At 46.4% G+C, this 22,121-nt stretch overlaps 1 protein-coding gene across 1 annotated transcript in view; it reads left to right on the plus strand.

The window, feature by feature from the left end:
• The first annotated feature begins 9,342 nt into the window (after nt 1–9,342).
• Nucleotides 9,343–22,121, plus strand: part of LOC132474768 (rho guanine nucleotide exchange factor TIAM1-like) — a 46,866-nt gene continuing 34,087 nt past the window's right edge. The window contains 1 exon segment of the mRNA XM_060075634.1: nt 9,343–9,577. The gene's annotated coding sequence lies outside the window, so the exon portion shown is untranslated.

The following is a 22,121-nucleotide window of genomic DNA, read 5'->3' on the forward strand; positions in this document are numbered from 1 at the left end:
TGGGGCAGAAGTAGATGATCAAAGATGGGTTCTCACAAAGATTAGATTAACATACGCTGTGCCAATCTAACTTTGTGGTAACAATCTACCTCTGTTGAACGACATTGTAATCTCTGCGATCCCAGTCGCAGACCATTCTGAGACAGCATGGGCCATACATGAAGGAATGCGTGTGCACCCATTCATATGTTAATGTCATGGCTCCTTCGCACAATCCACGACTTTGTTTCACTTTCCCCATCGTATTTAAAGACCATACGGCCCCGAAATGTGCATAATTCAGCCACTTAGCGAGTGTTTGGATTCATGCTGCACATGCTCCATAGCCCATAGTGGTTCATCTCGTGTACAGAGCGGTGCGGAGTAAACAGAACCGACAGCCTACTCCTTGGCCTGCGGCCAGATCCGTACGCACAGCCAGATTACTGTTACACAGTGTACTTTGGAAAGTGTTTTTAAAAGGAAAATCTGCTGGGGGGGGGGGGGGGGAGGAGGAGGAGGAGAACAAAAGATCAGCCTCACAGAAAATGAAATGTTCAGAATGATCTGCAACTTTTTCTGTGACCGGTATATCTTGGGGAAAGCCAGTGTCTCACTAATCCCAGTGTAGAGATCAGTGGCTTGTCTGTCCTTTAATCGTTCTAAGTGTTTGTCTTATTGTTTATCGATGTAACCGTCGCATGATGCAATATATTTTTATTAATATATAACGGGAAAGCAGACCGCAATGCAGTCAAAAGTTGGACTTCAATGCAGAAACACTTTCATCTTTACAGACAAAAGAGGGGGAAGGGCCTTAAGGCACATCATTTAAAGTTTAGCTACGATGAGCTGGATTTGAAATGGGCATAATCGTAACAGTACATCTTATTATAAAAGGGAAAATAAGGGGACTAAAATCAAAATGCAGACTTGTACAAGCCATTCCTCTAGAGTTTTAATGAATTATCCAAAGCAGAAGCTTTTCTTCATCTGGCCAAGGGGCTGACCCACGGTAGTAGTTGTGTTTGAAAATGTGTTCTGAAACCACAGCGTGAGGCTTGATTCTGGCACATCGATGCAATATCTGAGATCAATGAGGCCATAGTCTGGTGGCCTTAGCCACAGAGAGCACAGCCAACCTGTAAGCATTCTACGCTAAGATTCCCCACACCTAACCAGTTGCACCGGGTATGAAGGTGACAAGCCAATACATCATCTTAATGCCATCCTTTAGTTGCATCACAAGTGTGAGTGTCCAACCAGATGGTTGAAGGATGATCGATCCAGCACCTTCCTTCAGGGGGGCACGGCGCTGATTCAGTGTACATCTGGATGGACACAAATGTGTGTCTCTGTGTATGGGAGGGGGGGGGGGGGGGGCTTTAGCAAACCGCTTTAGCAGCGATATGTGTTGGGCGTCTTGCTATATTCACTGTAAATCACTTGGGATTAAATTCTCTGCTAAATGGACTTGGCTTCGTCGTCAATTATACTGTTTTAGAAATGCCACCAACCGCTGCCAGCCAGCTACCATAACCCATAAATTGAATCCACTAGGAAAATTGTGTCATTCTGCCGAGTGTCCACAATGGAGGTACTGTATATGGCTGGCATGGGCGATAGGTCAGGGCAGCCTTCCCCTTCTTCCATGTGAGGTTAGTAGTAGGCCAGGCGGGTATACGGTAGACAGGCAATCAGAAAGACAGGTAGGTCGGAAAAAGGTTAGCAGACAAGCAGGGAGGAAGACACAGACGGGCTGGTACTGGTCGGCAGGCAGGCAGACAGACAGACTGGTAGGCAGAAAGACAGGTGGATAGGCAGACAGGTGAGCAGGCAAGCAGACATACGTGCAGCTGGGCAGGCAGGCAAGCCACATATGTCAGGATATGCAGGAAGATAGACAGGTGTTTTAATAATGGAGCTGCTCAGGTTCAGGCCTGGTCCATTAATGTTTTTTCTTAAATCCCTCTCCTGCCAAAGCCATTGTTTAATATTTAAATAGATCCCTGTTTGTGGGTTTCTCCCAACTTGGAAAAAAACATTTCTGGTTTGTTTTTTAAATTCAGTATTCAGGCAGACATTTTTCCCCCTCCTTGAGAAGGACCTACATTCTCAGCAAATGTTTGCCTAATTTAGTTTATAACCAATGCAAGCTGTTAGAGTGTAGTTATTAAAATGTTATTCCATAAAAAACAAATATGGTGCCACTGGAACATCGTTAATGCAAAACAGGAAGTGTGTGTGTGTGTGTGTGTGTGTGTGTGTGTGTGTGTGTGGGGCCACTCGTGTTTCCACTGTCTCCCAGTATGGTCCTCTGTGTATCTTTGGTCCCCACGTTGTATCCGTCCACACGTTGCACAGAGTCCCAGCTAATTGCCAAATTCGTCTTGTGCCCCATTAGCCTAGCCCACCACTCTGCTGGAGAACAATAGAGTTATTGTCTGAGAACCCAACACACACCATACGCAGTCAGTCATTGTAATTGGTCCCTCTGACAGAATGTACGCAGGCTAGCCACGGTATGTCCAGCGTAGGAAGTCGTCCGTGTGTCATTCCAAGATGGTAGGAAGGCTAATAAACTCTGGCCATGTCCACACAAGCTGGCTGAAATGTACACACGCTGTGTTTGTTTGCAACCTTTTCTGCCAATATAAGCGTTTTCAGCAGCGCTTACAAACACTGGGACAGCCATCCTTCCCTCTTGTTTGATTAAACAAAACGAACCTGGTCTTATTTACCTCCATGGAATGTGATATATTGAGGTTTTTAAACGTGAGCCTGGCTTCCCTCACCTGCTCCGCGTGTGAAAGGTGAACTGTGACTATGACACCTCAAAGCTGTAGCTGCTCCTCTATGTGTGCGGTTGGAAGTCTTGCAACGCGGGACAGACATCTAACCCTCGTTGTCTATGGTGGTCAACATTATGAATAGTGCATTAGCAGCCAGGCAGCTGCTACAGCGGTGGTACAGGTCTTTAGACTTGACTTCAAACAAACATTGTATTGTACAGCCGTTGTCTTGTGTTTCCTGAGACCACAATCTTTTTTCATTACTTTCTAAGCATGTAACGTTATTACGCAAGGGTTAATAGAATTCACCACTTTTGGGTATCGGATGGTATAACCCTGGTTTATGTTCAAATGCTCTATTCTAGAAGAGTAGTATAGGTGTGTTGGTTAATAGTGGGGTTTAGATAGGCCGATTTTCGCGGTTGCCTACAGGTAGACGCTGGACTGCATAACAACATGTGCTTGTGCACATCCATAAAAACATAAGCGCACACACACAGGGTTATGTTTTGAATAAATCAACTGAAGAGACTATTGTTATTTAAAGCCCGGTCTACAGATTAACATTCAGGACCAGGAACCCGCCCCTGGGCTGTTCTGAGCCTGGAAGCGAGCATGGAAAGGAATACTGAGGGAACAAAGAGACGTAGCCCGAGCAGACAGTTATTGATCGGCGTTTCAAAGCATGTGGGCTGGTGAGGCCCACGCGGTCAGGATCCGCTCGCTGGGACCGCCGTCTCTTCTGTAGGAGGCTTTAGGAAGACTCTGACGATGGCGGCGAGGTATAATAATCACAGACTGGGTGCAAACAGTTGACCACGAAGAGCGCCTCAATGTAGGATCCTAATGGGACTACCGAGGGCGAGATGAGTCCGGTAGAGAGTTCTTTAATATCTGATATCTGTCACTCTGTTGAAACCGATAGTCGTGGTAAAAACAAAATATAAACTTATTTTGAAAGATTTAATCAGCATAACTTTTTTTCAGTTTGTGTTATCTTTTAACTTTGATCATATCCGCATCCCTAACATCAACATCGTCGTCTTGGCTGGTTTAATGAACCCACCTCCTGGTGCGCGCCCGCCGCAGTGAGTAATGTGGAGGAACGTGACGTATGAATTCCATCATCAGAACTTATTTTATCTCCAAATGATGCTTGTTCGTCCTCCCCCCCCCCCCCCCCCCCCCAACCCCAGACTCATGACCCTCTGTGACGCTGACCCCGCAGGGGGTTGGTAGGGGGAGTGCTTGTGGGCTCCTCTTGGCTGATAAGAGGCAGAGGTTGGCAGGGAGAACACAGTAAGCGTCTCTAAACTGCTGCTGCAATGAATCACCGCGGGGGGGCCTGGAGCTTTGGACACCCCACTTCCGTCCCATTCATTTCCAGCCAGAGGAATGCTGAGAATAACTCCCAAACTCGTGGTTCTCAAACTGTTTTTGTCTGAGTATAGGTGGACAAACTTGTGATGTCACTATAGGCTTGATGTGGATTGTAATAGCTCATCAATAACACACTTGGTGGTAAAATAGGGGGCATTTTTTGAAGTTATGATTGTTCCGTTGGATTGCGGCCCATTCATTAATTAAGTTTGTCACCAGAAGATGTACAGTTTGTGTTTTTTTGTTTTTTGGCCGATTGCCAGTTTCCAACAACTAGCATAACGTTAGCAACTCTCAACCACTGCAATAGTGACACTCGTCGGCTTCATGTCACTGCAGCTCATTGCAGTGATCTGAACGGTCCACTTTCAAAACTTTATCTTGTAATTAGTGTCAATTCTGTCAACAGTGTTAACAGTTGAAAGCAGCTTTGTCGAACATCTTTGATCCGACCTAGAATTTTACAGATCCAAATTATCCAAATGAATCGTAGTGTTCAGTAAAAGTAATGGATCTGTATCGAGTAAATTTTGGTTAAACCCTTAATCACTCTTCCAGTCCCAAAGGGCTTCACCGGCCCACATTTCACCGCACCCGCTAACCCTAAGCCCTGTGAAGGACTTAAAGCAGAAACTCCCCCAGAGGGAAACTTTTACAAGGAACCCAGAAGAGAGATCCATCCTTCCGGTTAGGAGGGCAATTGGAGCCATAACGGGCGGACAATGGTACAAACTGATAAACCGCCACTAAACCAGGGACTCCATTAGTGGACCGTACTATCCTGTCCTCTGCCTGACCCGGCTACCACTCTGTGGGCCACCGCAAGTAAGGCCACTGAAGATACCCAAAAAACCTGCTATGATGTAAGCCGCGAGTCTGAAGCAATCGAGAACACGTAAGCTTCCAACCTCTTCCTGCGGCTCCTCCTCCTCGTCTTCCTTCTCCTGTGCATTCCAAATGAACTCACCAATTCACTCTCGCGCCTTTGAAGTCTGTCGGGAAGACGAGGAGCTCTGCAGGAGACCACCGCCAGTGCCACCGCCCTGCGCTAATGATCTCCTCCAACCCCCTGGCTTCTGCTCTTTCATCTCTCTGGTGACAGTAGCGGCTTCTTCTATTCAAACTCCTCCTAGCTTGATCGGTGGATGCGGCCTGCTGGCCTAGCCTCGTACAGTTTAAAGGCTTGGAGGGCAATGCTGGGATATAATGTTATAGTGTTAAGACTTGAAATGGATTACACTGTTGGATTTGACTAATTGCATATGAGAAGAACAGCAGTTGGGGAAGGGAGAGTTGTTGATGTGGATTTGTCTGTTAATCCAAAAATGTAGCCAATTGTGTTTGCCACAGTGAACACACTTCTAGAACGTAAACTGTTTTTTTTATTCTGTCTAATTCATTTGTTTGTAACACTGCTGACCGATTAGCCTACAATCTATTTGATGTAAGTCATGTTCAGGCTCATTTTGATGAACAGCTCTGGTGGCATTGTTTTTTTGTTGCTGCAAATTAAACCAACAGGCAAATGTTATTATCATCTGAATTTTCCGGATGTTTTACCACAGGTGTGACTGTGCGTTGTTTTGGGCCAATTGTTGTTTTATTTGCGGAGCAGAACATGTACAGCGTCTCGTGTTGCAGCGTGGTTTGCGCTGACCTTGTCACCTCTGAGGCTGGGGCTAGGTTTTATTGTGTTTGCCTGACGAGGAAGACAAACACACTGTGTTTAATGTCAGTCCTGTCATTTCCATGCCGAGCCTGCTCATGCAGAACAAGCCTGCCCCGTGTTTCAGCGGTAACACGGGGTGACCTTGCTGTACCTTCCACCGCAGACTCGGTCTTGACATTTGGAGCCCCTCACAACACTACTACACCAGGTCAGGAAATCTAGGCATGCATAAATTAAGGAAGTACTTGGCGTGTTATTAAGAAATATCAACCAAAGTCTGGAGGAACTGTTTGATTCAAGGCAGTTGAATAAAGGCCAAATATGCCCAGAAAATACAGTCAAGTAAAATGCTTCATCGTCAGAGCATACTGTATGCAAACGAGAACCTACCTTGTCAACATTTCTAAAAACTTTAGCTTACAGCACACAGTGACTCCGGTGTTGATTTTGGGATTTGATTGTCCCCGGCTTTACTTGTTATTCTCTTTGGATAAATGCCCCGGGCTAAATGTTAATATAAAACCTAATATATAATTATTTATATCACTAATTATTGTTTAGAGTCTTGCTCTGAGCCCTGCAGGCATAATGTTTTACTGATGGTTAATTGATCAGATGCTTTTATCCAGTGAATTCATACAATGTCACTACGGAGCCGGTACGAGTTACGGGCAGAATTCCGACAGGGAGTCTGTGGTCATTGGGATCGAACCCAGTCTTTTCACTGGGATTTTGACTTGGAGTCGAACACCCTTACCCCTAATATTGAATGATAGCAAATCAGTCAACACAACAGCCCTCCCTCTTCAGCGAGTTATCTGTGCCTGCAGGCAATTCGCTGTAATGGTAATTTGCTGCGACGTCACTGTAAAAGGCATCTCCATGTGGATACTAGATAAACTGTAGGCTCAGCTGTCAATATGTCGCCATGGAGATATTGACCTATTGACCGACCTGTCAATGTGTTAAATGTCCAATCAAATCTACCAGCAGACAAGCTGGTTGCATGAAGACCTTTTTTTTGTCTTTATTTTTTTTTGGTAATGGGCAAACTTTGCATGCACAATCATTGCGTTCATTTTTTATATGCTTGTTGTTGGAGCAGATTGGTTTTAGATCTTCATCTGTGCAAAGTAAGTGGGGCCAATAAGAGTAAGGGTTAGGCTCTCTTTATCTACCATAGGGCTAGTATAGGTGTGTTATCCAATGTCTCTTATAGTGAGTTCAGATGCATGTCATCTCGGATCGAACCCAGTTCCTTTTAGGAAGGGAATTGGACACCCGCTATCCTTTGACTGTTGTGTTTGCAGTTTGTTAAGAAGGATGGAACTCAGCTCTCGGTCTTATCAAGCTAGCTGTTGATAGCTTATTTGGCTTCTGTTCAACATGGAATTCCAGTTTTATCTCAGCTCACAACAATGTGCTAAAACATTTTATGCATAAATATTGACTATCCTAGTTGGTCTGCCAATGTAAACAATGGTTAAGTACATCTCTTTGGATTGTTTGTTTTTATGTGTATGGGAAATTTGTACTGAATATGATATATTTATAGACAAACACAAGGATACAATGATATATTTTCAATCCAGTGTCGTGTGGCCTATATTCTCTCAGATGTGTCTTTTTTTTTCCTGGGAAATCGTCGAATACAAATTCTCATCCAGTCTGTGTATGGACGGATCGATGTCAGAGCCCCAAGCCTGTGGGAGGCCGATAGTTTTAGGAAGATTCATGGGAAATTGGATCCCCCATATCCAGGAGAGATGCTCTGGCTCATTAGTGGGGTGACCTTTACAGCCTGGTCTGCATGCGGAGGTCACTGCTCTGCGAGGCATTTAGATCCACCACACAGCTGAGGGCACGCGGGTTTAGACCGAGCAATCACACCGTCTAGACACACCAATATCTGCACTTGTCTCTCAGAGGGGCTAGCTCTACTACGCCTGTCGTTCTCGGTCTCTCTGTCTCTTTGTCAGTGTCTCTTTCTCTTGTCTGTTTATCTATGTCTCTGTCCCCCTCTCTCACTATGACTACTTAGTCATTCAGCAGATGCTTTTCTCCAAGTGCCTTTCAATTCGTTTTTTGTGATGCATGTCATTTGTCCACACTAGGACCTCTTTCTCAAAGTTACCTACTGATGCCTCGCGTCTGCAAATGATGCCTCACGTCAGGGTTTGAAGTCGAAGCCAGATCCTTTCGAACATTGACCAATCTTTGATCTGTCTCTCTACCTCTTACTCTTGGTCTCTCTGCCTCTGGCTGTCCTGCTGAATCTACCGCGGTCTTGATTTTGCCCCCCACGACATCACCGCCGCCATGACAACGACACTCGCAGCCTCCGGTTCCTTCACAAGTCTATTTTAGACCCGGGTCTGTGCACTCTTAATTATCGTTTCACTCAACAATAAAGGCACTATCTTAGCTCACATCTTAACAAAGTGGATAAGTAATGGTTTACTTCTGAGTATGTTGATCTGCTTTTTACAATACCGGTACCAGAAATAGAAATCCTGGAAAATAATAATACATTTTTAAATTGACAGAAATTATACATACAATATATTTCCTAGATATTTAACAATAAAACAATAAATAAACAAAAGTAAAAAACAATCATGTCAAAGAAAGTTACAACTGTTTTAAAAGCATACCATTATTAAAGTGCATATAGTGTGCAGAGAGGCAATTTTGAATAGGTGCATTTAAGTGAAAATAGAATTAGTTATTTCTTCACAATTTCCAACCATCCAAGGAGGAAGTATGTTGTTTATTTAAGTGTACCATTCACTATTTAATGTCCTGACATCAAAACTTGGACAGCTGTAGTCAGAGTTTTTCACCAATGTCCTCTTCTTATTTTTCTTCCTGACCCAGTGACTTGTGAGAGGTGAGGAGACGAGGATACAGCAGAATAGGTTACAGGACAAAGGGAACGACGGGAGAGGTCAAAGGAGGGCTCAATAGTGGAAGAGGTTACAAGGTGGTGTGAATATGATGCTATCTCAAGATGGGGGAGATGGGTGGTGTGTGTGTGTGTGTGGGGGGGGGTACGATTAAAGTACTGGGGGGAGGGGACAGACATTCCTTTTTGGCTGTTCGTTTGCAGTTTTAAGGGTGTGTTTGTCGGGGCGGGGGGTGGGGTGGGGTCCAGGGGAGTGAGGAGAGGAGGAGGGTTTTGACAAACACACCCCCCACCTCCTCTTCGCCACACACACACAAACACACACTCTCAGTCCCTGAGCCCATCCCCTGCAAACAGGACTCACTCCTTTTGAGCACCGGAAAGAGGGCCACATCCATACTTTTATCAGGGTTTGTCTCTTCTGGGCGCTCATTGAATTGTCTCCGGGCTTGCAGGGATGTTGTTTTATGGACTTCCTCTATACCTTGATTTCTTCCTGAAAGGGGAGAGGACACTTCTTCTAGGATCACCCAAACCGCCTCCAACCCTCCTTCTCTCCTCTCCTCAGGTAAGGCTGTTGTGTTTGCTGCTCTTTGGTTTCCCTCTCCTTTTTTTTGGGGGGGAAACCAGAGACAAATGGCTTAGGGGCTAGATTGGCCTTTTGTGCAGTTACAGGAGGTGTTGAAACGAGAGCAGTTGTGGCCATTGCTGACATTTGTTCTGGGGTTTTGAGAGGGAAACTGGGCAGTAAAGCAGTTTGTTTCTGTGAATGATTGAGGCACAGTCAAAAGTCACCTTGTTCCTCTAGTGGTGGATTGGTTGTGGAGACTTTGGGAATGCTTACAGCTGCAGGTAGGAATCCAAACTAAACATGTACAAAACGAGTGCTATGAAGTTTTGAATGAGTAGTTATCATACAGGTGTGTCTCCCTCCGTTGTTTGGTTTATTATTTGGGTCGGCTTAGCTCAGGAGGTAGAGCAGTTGTCTTCTAACCGAAAGGCTGCTAGATCGCTCCTCCTAGCCGAGTGTTGATGTGTCCCTGAGCAAGACACTTAACCCTAACTGCTCCTGACGAGCTGGCTGACTCTTGCATGGTTGGTTGACTCTGCCGTCTATGTGTGTATTAACCGATGTAAGTCGCTTTGGATAAAAGCGTCAGCTAATTGTAATTGTATTCAAAAGAGACGCCAAGAAACTGAGCAGTGTGCACGTTTACCTATCAACTTCCTGTTGTCTGCCGCTCTATTTTTAGATTCATTTTTTTAAGATGAGTGTCTTTTTGTTCTGGGTGGGTGTTAGGGCTATTGACGTAGCTACCTGTAGCTCTCCTTAGGCCAGCCTTCTACCTACGTCTGCCGGCGAGGGGCTTGTGTTTAGGCTAACGTACACTCTGTAAACCGTTCAACGGTGGAGTGAGTCGAGACAATGTGCCCCCAGTCAGACGTGGGATTACAAAGCCGGGCTGTGCTGCCAGTGGTCGGTTAGTGGGTTGGTGACAGTGTGAGCGGCAGATGATGAATTGCAAATGATAAGGGAGGCAGAGCTGGTGAAAGTCAAGGAGAGCTCCCCGTCGTGCGTCAACGGGGGGGGGGGGGGTGGGGGAGGGGATGTGGGGTGTGTGCGAGTCGGTTTAAAATCAGTTCTTTGTGTGGATGGCCCACTGGGACGCGATGGGCGAGAAGTGGTCATCTGGAGTCCTAGTTATGGAAATGATGGCACGCCTGGGGAATTAGAAAGGGGGGGGGGTGGCTGTGGTTCAGCTTGCCCCGACTCTGGGGGGGCTCCCATGTGTTTACCGTGAAGCTAAGCATCTGTTGCAAAACACATGGATTTGTTTGAGTTTTAAACACATCATTATTGTTTCTTTATGGACTAACAAATTATATTCAGTCTGACTTTAAATATATATTTTTTTTTTTTTTTTGGAGATGCAGTATGGTGATAAAGGATTGCAAGGTATTGCATGTTTATATAGATGGATAAATAATATATAAAAACTACAGTTTTCCGTCACTGGCGCCTCATTTAAATGAGCTGTTCAGGTGATTAAATCTCTTGTATAAAAGTGGAGAAATGGGCATAGCTGCAGAGTTGGCAGAAAAATAGCCCGCTTTATTATGCTACAATGAGACGTTTCTCTCCTTTTTGTTTGAATTTACAACATTTAACCTCTAAGTGAACCAGTTATAACGTGCCATAACCTTTCCTCATGCATGCATACATACTGGGCTAATGACAATGGTGGTGAATTTTATTTTATAGGGCGGATTTATTTGATGCAGTATATACATTTGTAAAACGGGATTGATGCTTTCTATAGCAGCCCAAATACAAGGTATGTCGAACAATGAATAAACATATTATGTTGCTGTTATGTAAAGTTACTGTAACACCATCTTAAACATACCCTCTCAACCCCATTTATATGCATCATGTTTCTCTCTTTCCATCCCTTAGAAAATGTCTGAAAAAGTTGTATCATTGTTGGTGTCATCATTCAGCCTTGAAGTCGTTACCCACTAGTATTTTTTTCCTTCTCATATTGTGATAAAAGCGTTGATTCTTAGTGCGACCCAAATTATTTTATGAGCTTTAAAAAAAGAAAAACGATAAATTTTTTTTTGATGCAAACTATAATTACGTTTTGGTACAGCACCTCTTCATTCTGTACAAGGATGAGCATTTTTAAATGAAAACAACCTACCTATCATTCGCTGCCGCTGGAAAAAAAATAAATAAATAAATAAATAAATTCCTTACCTACCCATGACCTCAACTGACAACCAACAGGAACCAAACTTTTTTTATTTTTTTAGGCCCCATCAAGACCGGTCATTTAGCGTGTACTGCAGAAGTCGGCCCTAACCTTTAACACGTCTCCCAGTAGTGGCTAGGAAGCCTGAGACAAACTCGTTAGTTTATTTGTGTTTTTCTCCAGTCTGAATCCTCAAAAAATTGATTTGGAGTCGCCGTGTCCCGACGTGCCTTCTGTGTGCCCAACGGGCTGGGGAGGGGGGGCGGGGTGCGTGCCGATTGGTCGCGGGCTGCATAGCCCGTCTCTGAATATTTTGGATTGGTGTGTGTGATCACGCATGATGGATGCTGGTGCCTTTAGCCGACCCTGCTCCGTTTGTTTTTTAGCTGCTGGCCAACAGCTGGCTCTGTGATTCTTCCATTAGCAGTCTGCTTGGTTCCCCAGGATCACATCTAAGACCGCAGGCAGGCCACACTTCATGTAGTTCATGCAGTACACGTAACGAGGAAACGTTATGTATTATACTACTATCTAAATCGAATCTATTCTTTGTGTCTTTTCGTCTGAATTTTTGTCTGCTGGTTAAAGCCTGTGAACCGAAACGCTGGGCGTGGATTATACTTCTCTATGACTGCTGTTTCTTCATGACACTGACCCTATAATGCTCCCCTTTAAAGCCTGCAGTCGGCTTATGTCTACATGTCTGTAATACGGTAACCTCATTGTCCATAGCGCTGTTTTTTTATGGAAACACTGCCTCCATGAACACCGCATGGTGTGTGTGTGTGTGTGTGTGTGTGTGTGTGTGTGTGTGTGTGTGTGTGTGTGTGTGTGTGTGTGTGTGTGTGTGTGTGTGTGTGTGTGTGTGTGTGTGTGTGTGTGTGTGTGTGTGTGTGTGTGTGTGTGTGTGTGTGTGTGGTTGGTTGGTTGGTTGGTTGGTTGGTTGGTTGGTTGGTTGGTTGGTTGGTTGGTTGGTTGGTTGGTTGGTTGGTTGGTTGGTTGGTTGGTTGGTTGGTTGGTTGGTTGGTTGGTTGGTTGGTTGGTTGGTTGGTTGGTTGGTTGGTTGGTTGGTTGGTTGGTTGGTTGGTTGGTTGGTTGGTTGGTTGGTTGGTTGGTTGGTTGGTTGGTTGGTTGGTTGGTTGGTTGGTTGGTTGGTTGGTTGGTTGGTTGGTTGGTTGGTTGGTTGGTTGGTTGGTTGGTTGGTTGGTTGGTTGGTTGGTTGGTTGGTTGGTTGGTTGGTTGGTTGGTTGGTTGGTTGGTTGGTTGGTTGGTTGGTTGGTTGGTTGGTTGGTTGGTTGGTTGGTTGGTTGGTTGGGTGGGAGTCTGTGCTGTGGAAATAACAATTGTTTGCATGCTGTAGACATCCCAGGCCTGTGTATGCTAAAAAAGCGTGTTTGTGTATTGTAACGTGTGGGTGCAGTAGAAACCACCAGCCTGTCATATAGACTATGATCTGGGAGGATGGAGCGTCAGACATCTCAAGCTGGCTTTGTGTAGCGAAGTGTGCTTGGTCTGAGCTTGTTCTGCTTGGCTGCACAAGGCATTGGGGCGGGGGGGGGGGGGCTAGGTAGTTAGGTAGGGGGTCAGGTCGGCCACTCAAACACTGCCCCCCGTTGATGTATCCCTTTCAACAGCCTTTATCCAAAGGTATAGCTGAGACAAGCCCATACCCCTCAATTGATACCTTATAGCCTGGCGAAAAGACACGCCCTGGAGGGAAAAGAATGATTTAGGAGTTGGAGGAACCACTCTTGCTTCTGCGAGCCAGGTTGAGGTTATTTAGGTGTGTGCACATCTTTCTTTCCACATGCGGTTGAAACCCTGTAGATCATCTCTACTCTGCCGTCGTGAATACTTTATGCAGAGCCCCCCTCCAAGAGAGGCCCTTTTACAAGAGGGCAGGGAACCCATCCTGATCTATCAATATTGTAGCGGGAGATTGTGAAGATAACAGAGCTTGGTGTGTGTGTGTGTGTGTGTGTGTGTGTGTGTGTGTGTGTGTGTGTGTGTGTGTGTGTGTGTGTGTGTGTGTGTGTGTGTGTGTGTGTGTGTGTGTGTGTGTGTGTGTGTGTGTGTGTGTGTGTGTGTGTGTGTGTGTGTGTGGAGTTGATTGTGGGGTTTTGGAGGGTGTTGAAGGCAAAGTTACCTTGACGTATCCTGCCCTCTGTGACTTGAGAACCAGTTAAATGAGATCTGGCTCGCTCGGCTATTTTCTAAAGTAAGAGGGTTCTGTAGTGAAACATTGCAGCCTGCAACATCAAGTCTGGCTCTGCGAGAAAATACCACGGAACTCAACTGTAAAAAAGAGAAAAAGAGTTTAAGCTGTACTCTCTTACATTATAAAATAGTCAGGCATTACTGGTCTCCGTGAAGTCGGCACATTGCTTCTCCTGGGCAGGAAACAGAGCCCCACAGTCCTGTAATCAGGGTTTTCCTGGTGGTGTGTCCCTGGCCCTGAATGGCCATGGAGGGCCATCCTGGCCTGATTGCCAGGTGAATGGTCTTGCCCACCGGGGGGGTTCTTGGCCTTTAGTGTTAGGACATCAACTCCAATTCACTGCCGTTGAACATTTCCATTGGCATGCTAATGCTAGCTCACTAGCATAATTAAGAGAGTTTCGATCGCTTGGTGGAGCGTTGTAAACCCTTCAACTTGGTATGAATAAAAAATAAATGCTACCATTTATTCAGCTAACGTCCTCTAATGTAAGCCTATTTCTATTCCACTAAACTGTTGTCATTAACAAGTGAGATTATATAAAATCCCAAACAGTTTGGTGGATGTAAACAACAGGGACTTAAATTGGCACCATGCTGTTTTAGTTTCCTTAATAAACATAACAGTAGAAGGATTAAGAAGGATACAAATCTGAATGATAATGCTGGTAGGCTTTCCTTTGGAGATCTTTTTACTGTTGCCCATAAAATCGCTCACATTTTAGTTGCCAATGTGCCACAGAAAGCCTCTGTGGCACCCTTGTGGACCCTTTTGCATTTAGGACCAGATATTGTGCATAAGATAAGATGAAATTACCGATTTTTTTGTTAGACACCAAAGTGTGTGCACAGTGCACTGTGCCATCCCATTCAGTCTGGAATTTGAAGCATGTAAATGCAGCATAGAGGGATGACTTTTAGTGGTGTTGGTGTCAGACTAGACCTTTCCTCTTGTCAGGGTTGGTCTCCCAGACTGTGAGAAGGTCATCTCTGGTCTAGCTCTTTGTTTAGAGGAGCTGTAGACGAAGCCGGGAGGAGGACACTCGCAAGGGGAATTACTTTCCCCCAATGGATGGTTTCTTTGCTTATATTTGTTCATGTCTTTCTTCATGGCCGTTTTCTATTGTAGTACAACAATTTTTAGAATCCAAATTATGGTGATTAGATGGGAGCTCTATTCATCCCTGAGGACAATTGAGGCACAACAGCACTCCATATCTGAAAAAAATCACGAAAAATATACATTTTAAGCAAGCGAACGGATAGCAATAAACACCGACAGCATACCACAGAAAGGCTGGTTGCTGTTTTGGGAACACACGTATGGCATAACAAGCCAGCTAACTTGAAAGATTTGGGTGGGTTTTTCGTAGCCTAAAGGGAGACGTGTCAACCTATTGCTGTTGGTAAATACACGTTTTCTAAAGCCGGAGCCAGCTGCTGACACTGGAGCGAGTCGCCACATGTCCAATGACCTGTTGGCTGTCCCCCATTCAGGAGCCTTTCACACACCACGTTTTAACCGCCTGAGTTAACACTAGTAAAACACGCCGCTCACATTAGCATGCCAAAGGTGGTGGACGTTTTGGTATCAAACACTGCTGTGCTCTTGGCCATGCCTGTTAACCACCTCAAGCTAGGATAATGGCTAGCTCAGGGTAACCATGGTTACCCGGTAGCCATGCCAGTGGAAATATAGCTCTCGCAACCACTGGGTGGGCTGGGTCTCCAGAATTGAAGCGTTAAATTTGGCATTGTAGCGCTAGAATGCGCTTTTTGGACTCCACTCCTCGACTCCATGTGCATTTAAGACGCGAGGAAGAAAGCCAAGGGGGGAATTTTTGTTGGTCGTAATAACAAAACCAACCATCATTCATCTTGGGAACAGATGATAGGAGAGGGTGGGATTGTGGTGTTAAGGGGGGCGGCGTTTGTGGTTGAAAGAGAAGCGGGGAGAAAAAAACCCATCTTTGATCACATGTTCATCAGCAAAATTGCTTTGGTGGGGAGTCTTCAAAGGTGATGGAGCCAGCCCTACTATTAGTCTGTTGACACCGTAATGGGCCTCTAGTTGTGGCCGGACCACGACGCTCTCAGACAGGATTGTCTTGAGCGTTCCTTTCATCTGGATAAACCCTCATTGCAGGGGGACATATCCTCTTTCTGTTCACAGACACACATAGGACGACGTGTACAGACCTATTTGCATCACGCTTTTTGCTTCTTTATAGCAAATGGCGACAGCAGATCTAAACAAAACTTTGTTCTAAACTTTGTCAAAGTCCTTTTTCGATTTATAAACCAAAGAAAATCAATTGAAGGATGTCATGTACTCATCATTACCTCTTACATTAGAATTGAATACGGCTGTCATCATCTTGGCATGAATTGTCAGATATCCTGGCACTTATTCACAAGGAAAATATATTTATGTGTTCTTGTGTTATTTATGTGTTATTTAAGTGTTATTGGCTCGTAATCTGTTTTAATGTGTGAAAATATTTCACAAAAAGCCATAGGGGCGGGAATTTGAGGATGGCTTAGCTGGTGGAAAAATGTCAGGAAAAATCATAAAACAAATTGTACACAGGAGGAAAGTTTCCAGCATTTCATCCCTGATGATGTCAGTCGTCCTCAGTTAATCTGGGATCTCTTTCTCATTGTGGGCATAAGAAAGGATATCAAAAGGATCTGGATGGATGAAAACTGGCACTGACTTCAATCAAATGCCAAACACACCTGTGTTTTTATTTCCCGCGTGTGGTGATCAGGTTACCGGAGTATTGTGTTGGAGCCTGCAACTTGTTGTCCCCAAACATTCCTTCCTATCAGCGCAAGCTTTAGCCTTCGTGACAGGAATGTGTTTGCATGTTTGCACGACTCTCTGCAATAACAAACAAACTGTAACATTGACTATAACTCCTAGTTTCTCCTGTTTTTTGGCCTGTTTTTATAAAATGGGATGCATAAATGCAGCCGTTTGCCTCCAAGGTGATTCCTGCCGTCATTGAGTCCTCTACAGTAAAATACCCCTTCCTTGTGGTCTCTGCTGCAGGGCAAAAATGTAATTTTCTCCCAAGCTTGAAGTGCAGTGACAGCTTCTTCCTCTGGGCTTTGGTGTGCACCGGCGTTCAGGAAGCAGAGGTTGGTGGAGGTGGCTGGGGGGGTAGGGATGTACCTGCCCCACGCCCTCTGTCCCAACAGGCCCAGGTATTTGTCAAATTTCAGCCCGGCTTTCAAGTGGTCTTTAATGACAAAGGGCGCTGTAAATCTTCCGGTGGCATGCTGCTTCAGGGATGCGCCAATCCAAGCTCTGGAATGGGAGGGGTTCAGCGTGTGGACATTTTGTGTTCGCTGCCACACGGGTCAAATATCAAAGAAGTCCCTGAGAGCAGCATCAAGCACTTCTCGCGCTCGCTGACATTTCTTTGTAGTAGTTTGTTACTCGGAGAACACAGGAGCTACGACAGTGGTTTAGTTCTAAAAGAACCAACAGGAACCACACTGGTTTGTTTCTCAGACAACATACAGGAACTACAGTGGTTTGTTTATCAGAGAACACAAGGGGTACTACTGTAGTCCTTTTTCCATCAAAAAGATAATGCGCTTTAAAATAATGCGCATCAAAAGTTAGTGCGACATATGTGATGGAAAAAGTGTTATATCGCTCTAACGCCGATTTTGTCGCACTAAGTTAATTCGCTCTGCAGAGGTGGTTTTGGGAAAGTTCTAGCGACATAAAAGTAATGGAAAACGGCTGAAGCGATATAGAATGTCGCGCATGCGCATTGTTGATGGAAAATCATCTAGCGGGTCAGAAAAATGCGCTTCAACACGGGGCATTGTGACACAATTTTAATTCGCTATAATCATTCTGTCGATGGAAAACCGTTTAGGCGCTTCTTATGTCGCTACAAATTAATTCGCTTTAAGAGTTAATTCGCTTGAAAATCTGATGGAAAAAGGACTAGTGTTTTATTTCTTGGAGAACACAGGCACTGCGTCTGTAACGTCTTTTGTCCTGAAGCCCTCTCTTATCCTCTGATCTTATCTCTTCCATTGGTAGTGGGGGGATTGCACAGTAGCGAGGGACCCAACATAAATTAACAGATTCGCTAAACTCGACAAGACAGTTTGCTCGTTGTCATCAGGATAGGGTGGTCAGTTGGGTGTTCGACTCCGTCCTGAAATAATGTCCGCAGTCCACCTGTAGGCATCGCCCTTACCTCTACCAGGTATCTGAAGTCAGTTGGGATTAAGGCGTCTGCCGAAGCTGAATTATCAAATCCTTCACAAATAGTAAGCAGAGCGGATGGCTCGTAGTCGTGTACGTCTAAGTTTGCCTATCCGGTGACGAGCCCTGGAGCCCAGTGTTGTTGCTCGGCCTCACAGTAAACCCATTGTTCCTCTCGGCTCCGTGGGTGGCCGGGAGCGCGCTGGCCATATATTTAATCAAGGATCTGGAGGAGATCTGTGTGTGTGTGTGTGTGTGATATTTGCACTTGTTAAGTGCGTTGTCCACAAAGGTTCTTCAGGCCCATTGGTTGCTATGGGTCACCTGTCCTAAGTGTCCTGTTACCTGGCACATCCACACCTGCTTTTCCACCAGAGGTCCCAACCCTTCTTTAAGGGAATCCGGCGTGACGGCGCAGGGTTAAAAGGGAAACTGTGGAGCTGGTTCCCGGGGGAATGGATCGGAGCGTAGGGAGTACTGTTTAAGGGCCTTCTTAATGCAGGGTCGTTTAGGAGTTGTGCTGTTTACATTCAAGCAGAGAAGGCTCTGGGGCCGAAACCCCATTATCAACAAGCTACCTGTAGGCCTCTTCACACCTACCTGCTCCGTAATGACCTGATGTATTGGCTTGGTGGCTCACAACATGGACAAAAATGCTGCATTTTAGCCCTCTCCTCACCCAGTTTCCTGCCCATCTTCACTGTCCTGTCCATAAAAAGGCAAAAATGGCCCAAAAATATATAGCATCATTTGAATTATGTTATCAGCTTCAATGTCACCCAACGACTCTCAAGCAGCTAGTGGTTGATGGACACAAGTGTGTAACCGTGTGTATGTGTGCATGCCAAAAAGGCAGGCGTGGGAGGCCTGAGGTGGAAAGCGCAGTGACGGACTGGTAAAGGCAGCAGGACGGTGAGAACACTGCAGCATTGAAAAGCTTTGGACCGCAAAACTGCAACCACCGCGCCTCTGATATCTGCCAAATTCAATATCCCATCTGATCACAACATGCTGCCTCACTGCAGACTCTCCTCCGCCCACCCCACCCCACCTTTACCCCCTCTCCCCCTCTCTGCTCGGGTCCTTCTGTGGCCTTTCTTATCACACAATTTTTACATTCAAGAGCAATTTGATCGATTTTATTTTAAACTTGGACTTGCCATCGCTCCTTAAAGTGAACCCAAAACCGTTTCAAAAGTGGTAACGTGCCCTACATGATTGTAGGCATAGTAAATGTATGCTATTTTGTCACTGTTATTAAACTGAGAATGTAATATAGAGAGAACAAGAACAATTCTTTGGCAGTCTCTGGCAACCACTTTGTAAGTGCTCCACTCTATTCCGAACGCCAACGCTGTTCTCTTCGTGATGTTGAAGGGGCCTCCACCAAGGCACCTCGCTGTCTTGACCAAGGCCCCCCCGGCGCGAGGTGTGCAGAGCCCTGTACAAGCACCGCTTTATTTTGATGTCAGCTTTTAAGTACTAAACTTTACCACAACGTCGGCTTGGGTTGAAGCCATGGGGATAATATGCCCCCCCGTCCTTTGAGACCCTCGGCCAAAAATGCTGTTACAATTTAGGCCTTAGAAGGGGATACTCTTACAACTACATTTTTTACTATTTTTATTATCAGGGCCATGTGTTTCTTGTTCTATGTAGATTATATTTGCCATGTCATGATAATATTTTGCTTTAAAGTCAGATTTTCAAGTGAATACTCTGATTCACAGTCTTGATGATGTTTTTGTTATGCAATAGATAAGATGCATTTTGTTATACATGGATAATCTCCATCAGAGATCGTTTTCTATTTCAATAAGTCATTGAGCATACATGTGATCTCGACTTACCCCCTTAAAGGCAGCACATTAACATGACCCACCCTCTCAACGTAATTTAAGTGAAGTCATGACAGAAAGGTCATCTACAGTCCGGTTTGGTTCAGCATTGAGCCTGCTGCTGTTAGCACGCGGTTAGCTTCTGTGAGTGTCCCTCATAGGGGTTCCACTCTGAGGTTGTTACAATGCATTAGCATCACTGCGGCTTCCCCCTCCTGTTGGCGCCTGTCCTGACTCTTCCTCCATCTCACTCCATCTCCCTCCCTCCCTCTCACTCCATCTCCCTCCTCTCTCTCCATCTCTTCGTCTCCCTCCATCTCCCCGAGTCTCTCTCTGTTTCCCTCACGGAGGATGGATGGAGACAGTGTGAGTCTGCAGTGTTGGGTGGTGGGGTTGGTGGTGGTGGTGGGGGTGAGTGGGTGGGTGTGGGACCCTACCAAACTCGGACGTCACTGAGATTATGCTGTGCTGTGCAGCACTTGGAGAGAGGGAGGGAGGGAGAGAGGGGGAGAGAGTAAGTGTGAGGGAGACGCAGTGAAGCATAGAGCTGGCAACACATGAAGCAGAAGGACTTTAAGGGGAGAGAGGGATGGTGATAAAGATGGAGAGATGGGGATGGAGGAGAGATGCGGTGAGAGGGCGGGAGAGACGACGCAGTGATGGTTGAAGGGAGGAGCGGGAGGTAGAAAGTGTGTCTGGGGGGGGGGGGGGGGGGGGGGGGGGGAAACGCACCAGACAGGGAAACGGGGTCAAGTCCAGTTTACGCAACGCCCCAACTCGGAGTACGCTGCAGAACACGCAACAGCAGGCCGGGTGACACACACACACACACACACACACACACACACACACACACACACACACACACACACACACACACACACACACACACACACACACACACACACACACACACACACACACACACACACACACACACACACACACCCACCCCCCCAGGGCAGTTGACCCAAAGGGACGTCTACAACAACACAGCTGTGGGCTGAATCTTCCGGTCGTAAACCAACCCAAACCTCTAGCCCCTTTACCAGGCTCCACCAGCCCTAGGGTGGGTACATCCAGTCCTTACCGGCCCCTCCAGGCTCCACCAGCCCTAGGGTGGGTACATCCAGTCCTTACCGGCCCCTCCAGGCTCCACCAGCCCTAGGGTGGGTACATCCAGTCCTTACCGGCCCCTCCAGGCTCCACCAGCCCTAGGGTGGGTACATCCAGTCCTTACCGGCCCCTCCAGGCTCCACCAGCCCTAGGGTGGGTACATCCAGTCCTTACCGGCCCCTCCAGGCTCCACCAGCCCTAGGGTGGGTACATCCAGTCCTTACCGGCCCCTCCAGGCTCCACCAGCCCTAGGGTGGGTACATCCAGTCCTTACCGGCCCCTCCAGGCTCCACCAGCCCTAGGGTGGGTACATCCAGTCCTTACCGGCCCATCTGTCAGCCGCTTCGCCCGCTCCACACCCCAAGGGGGGCACTCCAGGGAGTACCCCCTTAGTATTGGAACTTAGGCCCAATCCCATTTCTACCCCTTACCCCTCCCCCTTACCCCTTCTCCTTACCCCTTCCCCTTACCCCTTCTCCTTGTTTTGAAGGGGTAAGGGAAGGGGTAAGGGGTAGAAATGGGATTGGGCCTGCCTTCCCCTTACCCCTTCCCCTTACCCCTTCAAAACAAGGGGAAGGGGTAAGGGGTAGAAATGGGATTGGGCCTTATTCACCTGAGGTGTTGCTTTCCCACCTGCTCTCAGTCCCGACCTCAACCACAACACACCCAATGCACTTCTTAACAATCTCAAACATTCTACCTCAAAGTAAGGGCCTCTAACCTGATGCCCAAACATAACCGCACGATAGCCAAGCTTCACCATCCCTTACCTAAACCATTTCTAACTGAATCGAGCCACCCCAGCCGTCCCGATCTAATCCACCGTCCTCTCTGCGTGTTCCACAATGTTTCATGGGAAAGATAAACGCAGAATGCTGCAACGGTGAACCCCAGACGCAAGAGGAGAATCCTGGGAGCAGCGTGTGTACATTAACTGATTGTGCAACACTAACAGACCAACCCCAATCCCTAGGGGCCCGGAGGGACCCCCCCCCCCATAGGGAATAACTCACTCGCTCGCTCGCCATGACGGTTGGCAGACAGCCCTGCATGCGATCAAAGTCAATTGGACCGTAACAACTAATAAGTAACAACTAATAAGTAATAGCTTATAATTGTGGGTCTCTTTTGTCCCGAGGGCCTCAATCAACCCGTGTGTTGGCCCCTGGTTTCCGGTGCCCCGGGGCTTGTCCAGGGGGTCTGTCCGTCTGTCCTTCCCTCGCCGCCAACAACAG

Source organism: Gadus macrocephalus, chromosome 16 (assembly GCF_031168955.1).
Source record: "Gadus macrocephalus chromosome 16, ASM3116895v1".
NCBI classification, from domain to species: Eukaryota; Metazoa; Chordata; class Actinopteri; order Gadiformes; family Gadidae; genus Gadus; species Gadus macrocephalus.